This window comes from Helianthus annuus, chromosome 7, assembly GCF_002127325.2.
Source record: "Helianthus annuus cultivar XRQ/B chromosome 7, HanXRQr2.0-SUNRISE, whole genome shotgun sequence".
Lineage (NCBI taxonomy): Eukaryota > Viridiplantae > Streptophyta > Magnoliopsida > Asterales > Asteraceae > Helianthus > Helianthus annuus.
In genome coordinates this window covers 118,049,604-118,067,315 of record NC_035439.2, presented here as the reverse complement: position 1 = coordinate 118,067,315, position 17,712 = coordinate 118,049,604, and the positions used below count along the sequence as shown (strand labels likewise).

Genomic DNA, 17,712 nt, shown 5'->3' with positions numbered 1-17,712 from the left:
ATTTGGTCTGAAAATCATGGTTTTTATTATTATTAATTGTTCAAGAGTTTTTAAGCAAAGTAGTGTTGAGGGAGAAAATATTTATTAAAATGATATTTTTTTAAAAATTATTTAACAAAATAGTGTTTCCTATTTAATTTTTTATTTGTATTCTCTTCTTAAACGAGCATATTAACCTTCTTTTGTATTATCCTTACTAAGTTAAAACCCCGTGTATTACATGGGTTATATAAATATAATTTTATATAATAAATAATAAAAAGATATAGTTTTAAAAATGCGTATATTGCATATGTTGAATAAAATATAATGTCATATGTTAATACAAACAGTCATCAAGATTTATCTTTTAGAAAATGAACATTGATGTACTATTTACTTATTATAACATTTTATTTTTTTAATTTTGCATAAATGTAATTTAATAAATAATAAAAATATATATACTTAAAAAACTCGTATATTGCACGTGTTTAATAAGATATAATGTCATATGTTAACACATACAATCATCAAAATTTATCTTTTAAAAATGAACTTTAATGTACTATTTACTTATTATAACATTTTACTTTGTTAAATATGTATTCTTCACTAATTTTTTGTAAAAAATAATAATTATTATTATTTAATATGATCATAATAAAAATAAGTGTTTATATTCTTATCCAATTTTTTGTTTAAAATTATTGTTATTATTATTTAATATGATTATAATTAAAACAAATGTTTATCCTTATCTACATATTTATTCTTATCTAATATATTTGTTTAAAATTAATATTATTATTTAATATGAGATAAATAAGAAAATAAGGTGAGAATGTACCAGGAAATGACACGTGTCCAAAAAAAGATTTTCATTTAATTTATTTATTTATGATCAACTCAATGTCAATTTATTTATTCTTATACTAGTGTTAATTCTCGTGAATTTCACGGAACAGAACAAATAATATTGATGAAAACAAAATATTGAAATTTTGACTATTGCTTATGGTTAACGCAAATAAAAGAATGAAATCGAGCGGTGTAATGCTTTTAATTACCTACATAGCTGCAGCTTGTTTGTTTGACTATCAAAGTTGAGTTATGTAAACAGTTTATGTAATTTAAATTGAGAACATGATATTTGTTCTATAGTAATGATGAATACAATACATATAATAACATCGATTGTTCATAAAAATATTACAAAACTTACAATGCTTAAAACTACTAAAATATATAAGCCTATTAAAATTAAAAACATATAATAGAAAACACATAATAAAAAAAGTAAGTTACGTTTTTGGCCCCTGTGGTTATATCACTTTTACTATATTAGCCCAAAATTAGAATTTTTAACAGATCTGCCCCCCATGGTCTCTATAACTAACCATTTTGGCCCCTAAGTCTAACCAAACCCCCAACTCTGGTTAATTAATTGGCACATGACTTGCACATGATGTCTAAAAATGTAATTTTCCCTCCCCCTTTTATGACTATAAATAAAACCCTAGATTATTTTTTTTCACTTCATCTTCTTCCTTAATTCACAAATTTCGAATCTGATTCAATCAAGATTCAATAAACAAACTTCTTAAAACAAGAACAATAGAACAATCATTCGGTTTTCATCAAGTTTTAACCTGAAATACGTTCGAAATGTCGAAAAGTTTGAAAATTTTCACCGATATAAATCGGAGTTTATCAAATCAGTCTGAAACTCAAAATGAACCAATCCGAAACTGTAGACACTTTAATCAAAATTCAATGAATCAGTCCGAAACTAAAATCAACTGATTTAGTCAAAAGTTCATTGAATCAAACTGAAGATCAATTTTCACTCGAATGTTGATTCAGATCTGTTTTTTCACAGCTTCGAATCAAACAATCTAAACTTTAATTCAGAAACGAAGTAATCTATGATTAGGTAGATTATCAGTCGTTAACATCAAACGATTTAGATTGTTTCAAATCCAATTTTTATTCAAGAAATCTATTTGTAAAACAATATAAACTGTCTAAAAGCACCGTAGAAATTGAACACAGTTAAGAATGATCAGATATTGATCTGTACATCACCAATCTTAACTGAAATCAGTTCGAAATCATCAGATGACACACCGAATTTAAACCGAAACCGGTCGAAACAAACTGAAATTCTTAATCGACACTCCAAAAGACACTGAAACACGTTTGAAATGAACAAACTTTGATCCGAAAACAGACTGATTCAATTTGAATTCAACAGAAATTCGATTCGATTTCCCCGAAAGTAATCGAAACTCGTCTAAATCGATTAGTAATCAAAGGGGAGGGGAAATTACATTTTTAGACATCATGTGCAAGTCATGTGCCAATTAATTAACCAGAGTTGGGGGGTTTGGTTAGACTTAGGGGTCAAAATGGTTAGTTATAGAGACCATGGGAGCAGAGCTGTTAAAAATTCTTATTTTGGGCTAATATAGTAAAAGTGATATAACCACAGGGGCCAAAAACGTAATTTACTCTAAAAAAACCCATTAACTATGACCCCAATCTGTACTTTCCAACCTCTGCTTCAATCATTCTTTTTTTTAAATTATTTGGCAAGCCAAGAGAACCACTTTATTACCACAGGAAACAACCCAGTTGTTAAGGGGTGCGGTACACCAAAACAACAAAAGACAGAGCCAAACCAACAAAAAAAGACCATACAACAAGAAAAAAAAAAAAGAAACCCACACGTATTGGCCAAAACCTAGCCTTGTGAAATTGTTCCAGTTCTCTTGATTCAGACCCAAAACTTAGTAGTATAGTAATTTACGTGATTTTATGCATCGTGTACAAACTTTTATAGGTTGGTGGGTGAGTGACAAATGGTTTATTCAAACGCGTCTCATTGGCCATGTTTTGTTCTTTTTTTTAAATGTTGAAACAGCTACAGAGAGAGAAAGTGTGTGCGACGGGGAAATCCTCGTCAGAATATATTTTGTTTATATTAATCAATTGTTTGTGAAATTTAGTTTTCTTAAGAATAACTAAAAGAGAAATTCAAGACCCTTTTATAAATAAGTTAACTTCATATATAAAATTAGTTTTAATTGTAAGAGATCATTAGTTTATGTAATAATCTTGGACGTAACAATAAGTTTTTGGCTTGCGAAGTAATAATAAGGTTTGGTTAATGCAAGAATCTTGGTTTCAATCAAGTTTTCTCTCAAAGTTGGATAATTCATCTTTACAACTTCTCCCTAACATTGGTATGGATCACTCTTAATCTCACGAATCAAGGTAGATATCATATCACGTTAACTATTTCTTCCAAATCTTCGTTGGGGGGGGGGGGGGGGAATCAAAGTGGAAATCACATGTAACACTACAACTAAGAGTTAAAAGCCATTATTCTTATTCTGGCCACCTTATGGTTCATATGGAAGGCAAGAAACGATAAAATTTTCAATATCCATAGAGTCCAGACAAGATTTTTGACGAGATTAGGACGTAAATACTTTTGCATATCTAAAACAGGTTAAATATTCATCTCTTGGATTGGAATGATTGGTGTTCATTTGATGTTCGTTTCTTATTCCTTATACTCTCTCGCTCTAGCTCCTTGCTAGAGCTTTTGTCGTTTTTGTTGTCATTCAAAAAAAAAAAAAAAAAAAAACTAAGTTAAAGATTTAATACATCAATCCTCATAACTCACCTCATCTCTTGAATCTTAGTATATAAGAAGTGTAAAAATTTATTACACAAAAATATTTCAGAATTATGAACATTATGATAGTTCAAGACCAAATTTTTGGGCATGCTCATGCACTAGGTGTTTTAAGAACCATATCAACCAACATAGAAAGCATGTATAAAATATACTTAAAAAGATTGTTTTCTTATATCAAATTTAGGATTATAAGCAAAAATATACAACTTTAGATGTCACTGACATAATTCTTGTTCAAAAGTTAGTTTTAAAAATATATATTTTCTAGTGATCATTCAAAATTCCTATCATGTCTCAGTTACTTAAATGTATGAAGATGTCAGTGTCCAAATTTGACTTGAAAGATTTGTTCAGGATTCCATCATCATCATCATACTCAGTAAATCCCACCAATAGCAAAGCTAAAATAGAGTCTGAGGAGGTTGAGATGTAGAATAAAGAGGCTGCTTCCAATGAGACCCCCGACTCGATTGTAGTTTTGCATCAAGCCTTGGACATAAGGCACATAACACCCAACAATTGAGACAACTGCCGATTAGTGCATGTACCCCTTGTCTTTCGGCTATCAACGCCACCACATGATGCATGATTAACCATCCCCTCTTTTAACGTTATTTTCACGAAATTAGTAAAATAACGTTAAAATTAGTATACTTTCACTTTTGCCCCCCGAGCGCCCACACATATTATATACATTACCGCAAGCGGGGCGTAAAAATGGATGTTAATCACTTATTACCTTTTTTATTGTTATAATATGAAAGATAACAAAATATGGATGAAGTTAACCCAGTGGACTAAAATGGCAACGGTGAAACCTTTTTGGACCCACAGGCGAAAAATGAAACCTTTGGACTAAACTAGCAAAATGGCCCAAACCACAGGGACTAAAACGGCATTTAACTCATATTAATAATACCCACATTTGCATAATAAAAAAATGAAAATATCATGCAACCCAAAATTAGCATACCTAGTGAAAGAAAAACAAAACTTACATTAATATCATCCCATAACTAATTGTCCTTCAATGATGCTATAGATTTAGTGTTTATAAACATCATTTGGTCCCTAAACCCTTTTTCATGTAAAATTTACCTCCTTTTTCATGGAACTTTTTCTTGCATCATCGTCTCAGCACTTGACTTAGAGTGCAACCATGAAGCAGATCACAATGAAACTGAACCCTCAAGCCGATATTCGTTTAACACCAGATGATAGCTTCTTGGAAAGTGCTTCCATGGCCGTTTCTACGGTTTCTTGATCCTGCAAACAAGTTCAGCAAGCGATTAAGAGAATTCTGTCGGAACTTTTCAGATGTTATTCAACACCAAAACAATCCATTACCTTCCCTTCAAGGGTTGTAACGAGAGGCCCGGATCTGGATTTACGATAACACCCTTGATTTTATTTACAGAAAAATCAAGAAAAAAAGTTAGGGAGACTATAGATGAAAGTCAACTGTCATAACTTGATTGAAATGCAATTGTTACCGGTGTAGATATCAGGAAATTCGATAGAAATCTTGGATAGAGGCTGAGCTACTTCTAACTGCAGTGAAATCGCAACATAAAACGTTTCGGGATCAGATAACAATCCAAGTTTGACTTCCCAACACTATTCAAAATTCTAAATCCATATAGATTTCATTACAAAAATTCCATTTGTTACAATATGTTACACATTTTATATAACCGAAATTAATGTTAATATTTCGTTGTGATGAAAGCAATTTGCAAATTGGTAACTTAGGTTAATCAAATACACAACACATAGACAAATACGTACATCTGAGAGTGAGGTTGTCAAATGCTTTGATACAAATGATCCCGATGATGCTAGCAGATTATTAGAACCCGAGGAAACATACCAATGGAACACGAAGCTTTTCATGTTGTAGCAGTTCTGTAATGCCTTCAGGCAGCTGGGCCATCTGGAATATGATAAATATATATATATATATTTAAACCACATATATAGTTTTTTGTTTTTTTCAGAAGTTTCTAAGTAAGCAGAGTTACCTCATTGCGGTCGCCAGTGCACTTATCACCAAACACATGGCTAAGATATTCTTCGTATTCTTCATCCGGAGCCTGTAATTAAAAATATAAATTACGAAACCTCGGAAAACACATCGCTACGAACATACGCCAACAAAATTTAGGGATGCAAAGCACTAGCAACAACCTCAATTCCCTCGTGATTGTAATTTTTTTAACGAATGGCGAAATGAGAACATTGCGGCAAAACATAAAATATACCAAACGGACGCCAAACGCTTTGGCAACTCCTCCCACGGTAACGTCTGAATGTAACGGGCCAACCCCTCCGTATATGAACACCTATATTGACAATTTTTAAGTATATAACATCAAAAAGGGTCACCATAGTGCATCAAGAGTATGTCTGAAAGTCGCAACGGAAAATGACATACCAAATCACTCATAGACTTTAGCCTTTCGACTTCTTCAGCAACAGAGTCTACCTGGACGGAATAACCAAATTCAGTAAACAAAAGTATATTGAATAAAGAGTAAAATGTCATTTCCGTCCCTGAGGTTTGGCCACTTTTGCGACTTTCGTCCAAAGGTTTGTTTTTCCGCATCTGGATACAAAAGGTTTGAAATCTTGCCATTTTCATCCACCCAACTAACTCTGTTTGTTTATTCTGTTAACTTGAAGGGTATTTTAGTATTTTTAACTAAAGTACATGTTCATAATGCATAAGGTACAGAGATGATGTACATGTTTATTCGATTGAAGTGTAACTGCGTAGACCAGAAAAGTTATATCGGTGACAAAACTTATCACATGGAATCAGATTAAGTGTCTTGACAAATACCCCTTTATAAAAAAAAAGTAACAAATGTGAAACGGAATTAATGTCACAATGAATTACCCTTGATCGTAGAGACCGCAGTACTGAACCGTGCACGTCAAAAGGAAAGCCCAGACGTCCAGACGTCCCTGTTAGAGATTAAAGAAGTATACAGAAATCAGAGCTTCATAAAAATGCTATGAGAAAAAGGAAAAGATTACTTATGTTGTAGGAATAACTAGGGGTGTGCACGGTTCAGTTCGATTCGGTTTTATGGTAAAAACCAAAACCGTAACCGAAATGTTCGGTTTTCGGTTATTGAAAACCATTCGGTTTCGTTTTTAGCAATGGTTCGGTTTCTTCGTTTTTGAAACAAAATTACGTATTTTTCAAAATTAAAAAGTATAATCCATGATTCAAGAATCTTTCTTAGATGTTACATTTAAGGTATTATATTTAACCTTTTTAATTAATATTCTTCACATAAACCTAACCTTCTAATCTATTTTTATGTTTCTCCAAAGTTTTTATTATAACATTTTCTTTTATAATACTTTGAAAATCATTTAATTTATATGTTAAATTTTGTTATTTCTTGTAGGCAATGTTTAAATCATTTCAAAGATAGATACACATGTTAATGTTTTTATTATGAATACTTGATATTAAAAAATAAAACTAATAATTCCTAAATCAATATCATCATCATACTCGGTAAATCCCACCAATAGCAACACTAAGGTAGGGTCCGAGGAGGGTAAGATGTAGACAGCCTTACCTCTACCCCGTAGGAATAGAGAGACTGCTTCTAGTGAGACCCCTGCCTCGATAGTAGTTTTGCATCAAGCCTTAAACATAAGGCACTTTACACTGAACACTTGGGACAAAGTCCGATTACACCACATGATGCATGATTAACCGTCTGCCGTTTTTAACGTTATTTTCACGAAATTAGTAAAATAACGTTAAAATTAGTCCAATTTCACTTTTGCCCCCCCGAGGGCCCACACATATATGCATTATATGTGCACACCGCAAGTGGGGCGTAAATTCCTAAATCAATATATTGCAAACATTTAAAAAAACATTTTTAGGTTATTCGGTTTGGTTCGGTTTTTTTTATCTTCAAAAAATGTAAAACCATAACCGAACCGTAAATTTAAGTTCGATTTTTTCGGTTTTCCGCTCACCCCTAAGAATAACCACTGAAGTAGTACATACAACATCTATTTCAGAGATAAAAGGAAAGCCCATGTTAATTTCTCTATTCGAAAACAAGCATTAGAACACACCTATATGACCAATCCAATATTGGGTTCACTCTCATGAAAGCGGGCCATCCGGGCGAGCTTGGAGAGAATTGTTCTTGACCGACCTGCAAAAAATTGACGTTTTTACCACCCTTTTGTTAATATATTAAAAGACAAATACATGCCATGGTAATTGACAATTTGAATCAAATTGTTATGAAGTTCTTAAAACGTAAAAGAAAACTGCTTACAGCAGTAGGGTCACCGATTCGAACACCAAGAAAAATAGCTCTGGTTGGTCTTGCCTTTAAAAGAGCCTCCAAACCAGACTTGAAATCTTCCCGAATGATATCTAACTGCACGCCATAACTGAAACATCGAAATAAAGTAAATGTTAATAATCAAATGTTACGAATTCAAATACATGCAATGTGTTATTCTCGTTGTTGCCCGTTTATCTGCCATTCTTATGTAATTTTCTTTATATTAACGGCTAGCGAAGATTTTCGATAATATATATACATAGGGTTGGGTTCAATGGGGAACACTAAGATAGTGGGGAACCGACTCAAACGAACTCCGATTGGACTCATTCTAGCGGCATTGAAACCGGCTCGTCGAACCCTAGCTAGAAACTCTAAACCCTAAAGCTAAACCATAAGACTAAAACCTAAGCTAAACCGTAAAATCTACATCCTAAATCCTGATGATAAACCCTAAAGCAAAACCCTAAAAGCTAAACCCTAAATATATACATATATATATATATACAGAAAAAGTGTAACGTACAATAGGTCTTATCGTACGATCGTACGCGACTTTGAAATCGCATGTTATAAAAAAAGGCGCTGCATATAATCTGCAAATTCGCATGTTGGTGTATCTGAACAAATCGCATGGCATGTTGGGGTGAAACATAGTTTGCATATTGGATATATTTTAGAAATCGCATGGAGTGTATAACAATTTCGCATGTTGTATTTATTTTTACAAATCGCATGTTGAAGAATTAAATCGCACGTTGAAAATACAATCGCGTACGCAATGTACGTTAAGCCATTTTGTACGTTAACTGGCCTCTATATATATATATTATAGGGTTCGATGAGCCGGTTCCAACGCCGCTGGAATGAGTCCGATCGGAGTTCGTTTGAGTCGGTTCCCCACTTTTTAGTGTTCCCCACGGTTTCCTCATTTGGCAAAGTTTCAAATAACTTTGATTTTGGTCCCGTCATTAGCGACGAGTATTTAAGATATTAGACTGATCATCAAACTTTGAATTTATTTAACGGATGGAGTTAGTAGTATTATATCAAAAAATAAATGAGACAAATGTGGTATAAGCTAAGCAATATAAGAAAGAAATTATATCCCACCTAGCAGCGGTTTCGTAAGTGAATGAATTGATTTCGGGGAAGACAGAAGGGGTTTCAAAATATATTGTCTGTATTGGAAATGTAAATCTACCGTCAGATAGACTCTCGTTTGAATGTCCATGTTTCACTTGATGCAAAAAGTATCATGCTCTAAGCAAGTGCAACAAAACCTACACGGGGAATAACGGTTAGAACTTATTTAGAAAATGAGATTACTTTTTTCGGTTTCATGTGAGGACAAATACTTACGGTTGAATCTTTTCCTCCGTTGAAGTTGAACGCGACCTCTTCGATACTGATGAGAGAACCTTGAGTCTCATATTTTAACTTAATGTATACATGTGTAATAAGTTTAATGCATGTTAAGTTGATTGAGATATGATTACAACCATATGATGACGTTAAAAACTCCATTATAAAAATTATATCAGCCATTTTATTGTTTTCAACAAATATACACACTGCTGAATGGTTAAGTGCTGAACCAGTAAGAGGTCTGAACCATTAAGTGCTGAACCATTAAGAGATTTGAACCATTAAGAGCCAGTACAATGTTTAACCGTTCAGAGGCAAATGTTTGACCAATTCAGATTAGAGGTCTTAACCATTCAGACTCAGTATAATGCTTAACCATTCAGAGACAAATGTCTGAACCATTCAGACATTTGTTCGTGAAACAAACAGTCTGAACCATTAAGTGCTGAACCAGTAAGAGGTCTGAACCATTAAGAGCCTCATTAAGAGGTAAACAAACAGCATAGATGTTTAAATAACAAAAGCTGAAAGTAAAATCATTAAAGGGAAGAAACAGTATAATTAAGTTCCAAAATCTCAAGAAGCCGAAAAAAAGGTCAAATATAACCTATCAATCTCTTTGATAAAGCCGCAATAGGGAATCTTTACATAGAAAATCCTCAATTTCTAATATAATAATATGCAGCTTAATGTTGAAACAAATGTAATAATTCTAAAGCACAGTTAAAAATTCACACTTTTAGGAGATCTTAACTACAATCAACATAATGAAATAGTATGAACTCCACTAAATGATATTTAACAAGCGTACCCTTTACCTGTTAGACACAAATCCACACACTCAACAAGAGACATCCATATAACATAGATTAAAACACAGAATAAAGAATTGATACAGACTGTATGCATACCCAATGTGCCAACATTCATTGTAACATCTAATGTTGGGAAATTTGTTGTTCAGGGTAAAGATAATCGATTGAGTCCCGCATATTAAAATGCATTGGGTGTCACAAAATCCTCTAGGAGATAACCCATGAAAAAAAAAACTGATGTTTAAGGCACAAAACTGGAGCATGAACACAGAGAAGTGTAAGTATGTTTGTATGTGAATTTTTGGTTGCAGAGGATTCATAATCGTATATCGAGCATTCTGTGTATAGATCAATATTCAGTATATATATATATATATATATATATATATATATATATATATATATATATATATATATATCTAGAAAAACTTGTGTAGATTTTCATAAAAGTTGCAAATCATAAAATTATTTGCCTTTATAAAGCCGTTTACACTCACCGGTGCCCAATCGGACCAACAAATGATCAACTTTCACAAACACTAACATTTCTAAGTATAGCTCAAAACTTCATTGCAACCTTATTAAGTCCTGCCATTCGGGTCGGCGATTCAGTTCAGTTTTTACAAGTGCACACTCACTCCACACCTCCTAACCTATATCGGTCTTATTCTCGAATACCCATCACAACAAAATAACTGATCACACTAAACTCACAAGCCAACAACTTTCCAAAACCCCAAATCACTTCCATTCCACTCAAATCAAACCTATTAACAAACTCAACATCACCATTCACCAACAACATAAAACATCATCATCACACAATCCAACTAAAATCAAAACCAACAACACCATATCAAACAAATAATTAATCTGAACTTACGAGTAGAGTTGAAGAGCTCTTTGAATAACATAAATGTCGTTCTTATACTTAATCTTCAACCTCCTCCGATCATCACAATCTCTAATAGCTTTATCCATCTCCATCTACAAGTTGTTTTGAAACCCAATTCAAGAAACAGAAGATCATATGAAATGGGTTATTGAACAAAGATTAATCAATCAAAGGGGGTGAAAAGTCCAAATTTTGGTTTGAAAATTGGGTTGTGATCTCGAAAAGGTTTTGTTGTGGAGTCAAGAGGGTTTTGAAAGTTGAAACCAAATTTTGTTGTGGATCGTTACGTCTAGTATCTCTGTTTTGGGGATCCTCTTCTTAGAGCATTCACATCCAAATAACCAAATTATGTGTGTGATGTTTTTAAAATATAAAGGTACTAGGCTATCACCCGGGAACATCCCGGGTTAGGAAAATTTAGTTTTCAAAAACAAAAAGGACATAAACAACATTTTGAAACTCGTTAGTATCTTTTTTTCCCTTCCCACAATAATTTATTTGTTCCGTTTCATCATTTTTGTTGAGATTTAAGTTATTTTTGTTGGGATTTAAGTTATTTTAGTTTTTATCAACCAGTTTACGCTTGTTTATTTATTATTCAGAAAACTGTAGACAACTTTTATCACCCATGGTATTAACACCATTTTTAACATTTGCGATAGGAGTTACATTTTCTTGTCGTTTTCGCAATTTTTTTATCATCTAACAGTTATGTCTAATTCTAAAATAAATACAAACATAACGTTTCGACCCGCTATTCAGCCCGACCCACCGCTACTCAGCCCGACCCATTCTAAGACCTCATTATACTTGAGTCAATGAGATGCTTGAGTCTACATGGTAACCTCACTTCAGCCCATTTGAGTGGCGTTGACTTCTAAACAAAGTCAACTTCGACTTCTTGACCAGGTCAACAATGACATTTTAACCTAACAATACACTGCTACAATAATCCATATCCCAAATCACTTACAGCTAAACAATACTATAAAAAAATATTTCTTGAATCAAAAATTATCTTCAAGCCCTTATATATACATTAACTGCAGCTAACTTTCCAATCTGATACCTAAAATAACACTTCTTACATGAAACATTCAACAACTACCACAGACATCTTAATCATACCATGTTTCTTTTCATTGATCTTCAAATACTTGACTTAAAAAATAAAAATAAAACTCCACTCACAAACCTCATTCTCGTCAAGTCTTCAACCTCTTCAGCGTTGCATCCTTGTGTACAGTCGGAAAATGGTAACATATCCATTTCATATCTGAGATGAAGCACCAAAAATGGCCTGTTTTGTCTCAAAAGTTTAACAACACGTCTACCCAATTCCTCTATTTGATTGGTGAATCTCAGAGCATGAAAATTTACTCGACATCTAAGTTTTTGAAGCTCAAAGGGTTGACCATTATTGGCAAGACGAGCATCTGTTCTGTTCAAATGCACAACTTTATATTTCTGAATAAGAGGAAGAATCTGCATATGCATTTAAAAACTATGAATCACAGTGTATGCATACATACAGACATACATTTTTTAGTTAAAGAAAGAATATAAACGGTACCTGGTTATGATAGTAAAAATATCAGACCGGCTAATGGGAGGCATGGTATGCACGATTCCCAATTCAACTCTCTTTTTAAGCCTTGGAGGAAGTTGTTTAAGTATGAGGACTTCATCTCTCAAGGATGTAATGAAATGATCAGCATCAAAAATGTCCTCAAAGTCACTGTAATTCATGAATCAGAATAATCAAAAGCCATAAACTTCAACACATAGTGAGATTTAAAAACTTTAACATACCTTGGATCAGCCCAGAAAGAAGTTTTATCCAGCTCGGGAACTATTAGAGTAACATTTAAATATCTAGCAATCGCGACCATATCACAAATCTGCACGGTGAAAAAACAGTAAAAACGTTTATTTACATAATAATGAACTTATGAGTTTAAGTTAAAAGGGATAGCACTCACAGCCGAACGCATTTGATTCAGTCCTCCATTACATGAAACCACTAAGTAACCACTTTTCTTGTAAACCCCTACATTATAATACAACATTTGTTAGTAATTTAAATGTGAAGATCATGTATAATTTCAAACAAATGCCTTAATTGCTCGATCTAAATTTCAGATATATATCATATAACCATCACTTTAACTACAATAATGACAAAAGGAAGAAGAAGCAACTCACTCTTGTGCGGAAGAACTCTGGCATGAACAGGCATCAACTTAACATCCAACGCAGTAGGGCTGTTCATTTTTATTCAAAACTCGAAACCCGACCCGAATTCAAAGCCACCCGAACCTGAATTAGCGAATACCCGAGAAACCCGAACCCGACCAACCCAAACTTTAAATGGTTCGGTTATCGGGTCACTTTTTCCAGGCCAAAAAACCGAAAAACCCGACCCGAAAAACCCGAACATTTATTGTTTTTTTTCTTATAAAAGTGTTTAGATTTAGAGTCTTTAATAGATGGAACACTAAGTTTTGGGTTTTTTAAATATTATAATAGCATATTGTCAATTAATCTTTTAACTTTGATGATATTTACAAAGTAACAATATGAATTTTGATGATATTTTGTAAAAAAAACATTTATTTTCATTTTACATCTAAACCCGAAAACCGAATAACCCGACCCGAACTAACCCGAACCCGAATAACCCAAACCCTACTAACCCGAACTTTAAATGGGTTGGTTATCGGGTCAATTTTTCCCAGAGAAAAACCCGAACAACCCGACCCGAAAAACCCGAAACCCGAAGAAAAACCCCAATGAACACCCCTACAACGCAGTAGCCGAATGAGAATCTTGAGTAAAGCAAGAATGCCATCCTTTCCAACTACCAATAAAATACACAGAATCAAATATATCAGCACTAATAACTATAGTTCATGACTTCATGATATATCAGCTCAAATTCTAATTCTTGTGTATAATGACAAGTTTGAATAACAAAAATTTTTAAATAGATAATAAAAAGCGACCAACGGGAGGCTGGCCACAAAGTTTGAATTACATCTAATACACCCTTGACATAGAAACACCAAAGTACCTAAAGAAATTGGCACATGCACTTACATGTCTCTTCTTAAAAATCTAGAATATATTCAAAACATATAGTATGCACTTACACGTCTCTTCTTAAAAAACTATAATATATTCAAAAACAGATGTTATAAACATATAGCATGTCAAAATCCGCTGGTTAACAAAAAGTTTGCCTAAAAGTTTTGACTAATTTCATCATTTATGGTCAAATTTCTTTTAGCCTAACCATTTCACCTATTGAGCCCATTCGTAAAAGATAAAGCATAACACAGATCTCGACACATTTATAGGTAGATTGGTCTAAAATCTAAAAATGCCAACCTGTTGTAGAAGGGTTCCTTCTAGCTTAGATGTCCGATCAACTTATAGCTCAAGCTAAGATGCCCTTCTAGCTTATGATTAATACATAATTAAAATCATACAAAAAGTATGACATATTAAATATACCCTATTTGGTCTAAGGTGTGCACATATAAGATTAAAGTCCCGTTTAGAGTTTTTATCTTCAAAGAATTTTTAGGATAAATTCGACTAAATTCATTTTGATTCAATTCTAAGAAATGTTTTTTTAAACAGAAATGCAAGCCAATTCTGTACCATACAAACATTACCCTATCTAGCCGTCAGCAGCTAGATGCTAGATGAGAACTAAACACCTATGACATTTGTTCCAATCATCATCCAATCTCATAAGTTTAGGTTCACCATTTTGGCTCTACACCTAAGCCACAAATATATAGTTTCTTTTACCCTCTCTACAATTGTTCTCCCGGTACTCCTAATTGTTTTCTATCTCTATAGCTCAAGATTTTCCACAAAGTTGTTATAACAGACCTTATTGCATTCTTTCTCTTCTTATGGGATTGTAGTTTTTCTATTTTCAACATCAGATCTTTTACCGAATGGCATGAGGCAACATCAGGTATTTTCAGCCAGGCGCATAGATTCCACAAAATTGCTTTAGCGTTCATGAAGTAAGTAAAACATGATCAACGGTCTGTTGCATTTAATCACAACACGGACAATTTATATTATTAACCATAATACCCCTCCTTACTAACTCTTCTGATCAACACTGATTATGAAATAGAGCAGCTAGGTAATACACTAATACCTAAAGTAAAAACATTTGTCTGGAGGGCTATGTCTGAAATCGAAGAAGTTTAAAAGGAAACAATTTAAACTGGTTAGACGGTCAAAAGTTGCCAAAAGTTCAACTATTATTGGAGGGATATGTTTTCTAGTTATTTCAAATTAGACAAAAGTGTATTTAAAAATGTCAACTTGCTTGTAATAAAAATATGAAATAAAGACGTGTTGGTAATTTTAAGGGTGTGCACATGGTGGTTCTATTGGCATCGAAGTGATAACCATAACAAAAACTTAACTTTTCAATTCAGTTTTGAACTGGCTCAAACTGATCACCTCTGACACAATTAATACATGTATAAAACTTATCTTTTTTTTTTCTTACGCGACTGAGCCATTTTGCTCGGCTTGGTCCATTTTCCTAGGCTGAGTGTCTTGCGTGTTACTGATCATCCTTCCCCTCTTTTTTTCCCACCTGAATCACAAAAACAAATAATTTATATAAAACATGTCCCAAATATTGAAATTAGAGGTGGTGATTTGGACCCATTCACCAAAAGAGGTGCATAGTTGCAGTGTCAGCAACATAAAGCAACAACAAACTTAAATCACAAACATTCAATGATTTAATGTAGAAAACAACCAACTTAATAACAACATTCCTAGAAATCACAATCCAAAGCAATATCACAAATTATTCAAAATCTTAACAACCAAAAAACCGATTACAGACAAAACAACAGTCGAAGTAATATTAAGCAAAAAAAAGTGAAACTATAACTTGAGCTCAAACGTATCAACATACTTCTCAGAGTACTGGGTCTGGACCATAGTTGATTTGATTATCGTATTTGAACCAAAAGCCGTGGAGATATATAAAACAAAGACAAGACATGAGCGAAGAAGTTCATAATTTAAACCCTAGATTTATGTTTGAAATCTGAAGTGAAATAGAGTAATAAACTTACCCGGCAAGAATGTCTAACGTTTGAGCGATTAGTTTGAGCTACATATCCAGATCCCATCTTCGATCAAATGCCACAATCATTTTTTTCTATTAATTCTTAACCACATAGATTTCTTGATTGTAAAGATATTGCGATTGGGGTTTGCAATAAATGATTGAAAAGGAAACACTTCACCAATTGTGAATAGATCGATATTAGGATTTCAGATGAACGATTAAAAAGGCAACGCGGTAAGATGAAACAGGTCAATTTTAGGGTTTGTGACAGAGATGTAGAAGAGAATCCGGTGTCGAATGAAATTAGGTTAATAGAGTATATGTATTCGATGCTAAACGGAGACGAGATGTAACATACAATGATTAAAGTGAGATTTCATACCTGATTGCTTGTATTGTCTGGGTTGTATTGATTCAATCAGAAGGAAAACGCTTCTTGATACCTAGGGTTTTTAGAAAAGAAGTGATTTGTGGTTAGAAATTGGAAAGAACGATCAAAGATATATGAAATTAACAATCAGAATATGAATTAGCGAAAGAAAAATATATACCGGAATGATTGTAGCGGCTGGATCTTTGAAGAAACGATTGTAGCGGCCAGATCTGTGGATTTGCTGAAGAAGATGCGTATGCGCGGCTAGGGTTTCGAGGGTGACGAAGGAGTTCTGATCGAATGAAATTAGGATCGGGTATTTTAGAATGTTTATATAACCGGGTTAAAAGTCGGATCCCGCTTAACCCATTAACAATATAACTTCGACCCATACATTTTCCCGCCTAAAATCTAGTGTGGTTGCACCACAACGCGACACGTGTCCCAAACCTTATTTGTTTATTATATATATAGATAAAAAATTGTTGTGAGTGGAGGAGAGAGAAAATGTTACTGTTCATCTCTATATTTGCGGGACACTGTTCACCCCCTATAATTTTTTAATATATTTTGGAAGTGATTGTGAGTGGAGGAGAGAGAAAAGATAATGATAAAGGTATAAAAAATATTATTTAATTGAAAAGGAGAGAAAAAATAGTGTTTTTTAGTGTAATTTAGGGTGAAAATATGGTGGATTGAATGTGAATGCTCTTACTTATCAAACATCAAATAATGTTAAATTGATGAGATAAACTTTTGGTTTAATTCCATTTTTTTGTCTAATAAATGCATCTTAGTTTAATGGTTTTATTACGCAACATCGGGGCCTTGGGAAACCAGTGGAGTCAAGAGGGTCTGCTCTACTGGTATTTGCCCACGAGAATTTGTTGGATTTTTATATATAAAGTCGGAGATTTTTCTAGAAAAGAACATGATCTGATAGTGTGGTGGTAGCCAGTGCCCGGTAGAGAAGGAGCCTTGTGTTATAATGACCCGCTAATAAAGAAGTTTTGGTTCCGTTGTTGCATGGCTTTCCAACATATCATCAGCTAGTGTAGTGTACTGACAACACGTTGTTTAAGGTAAGACAGTTCTTGTGATTAGTAATTTGATATCTCTA

General features: G+C 33.3%; 2 pseudogenes; both read right to left on the bottom strand.

Moving 5' to 3' along the window:
- Window positions 1–4,637: 4,637 nt before the first annotated feature.
- LOC110866794 lies at window positions 4,638–11,189 on the bottom strand (annotated as a pseudogene).
- Window positions 11,190–12,083: 894 nt separating this feature from the next.
- LOC110868284 lies at window positions 12,084–16,911 on the bottom strand (annotated as a pseudogene).
- Between the last annotated feature and the right edge of the window lie 801 nt (window positions 16,912–17,712).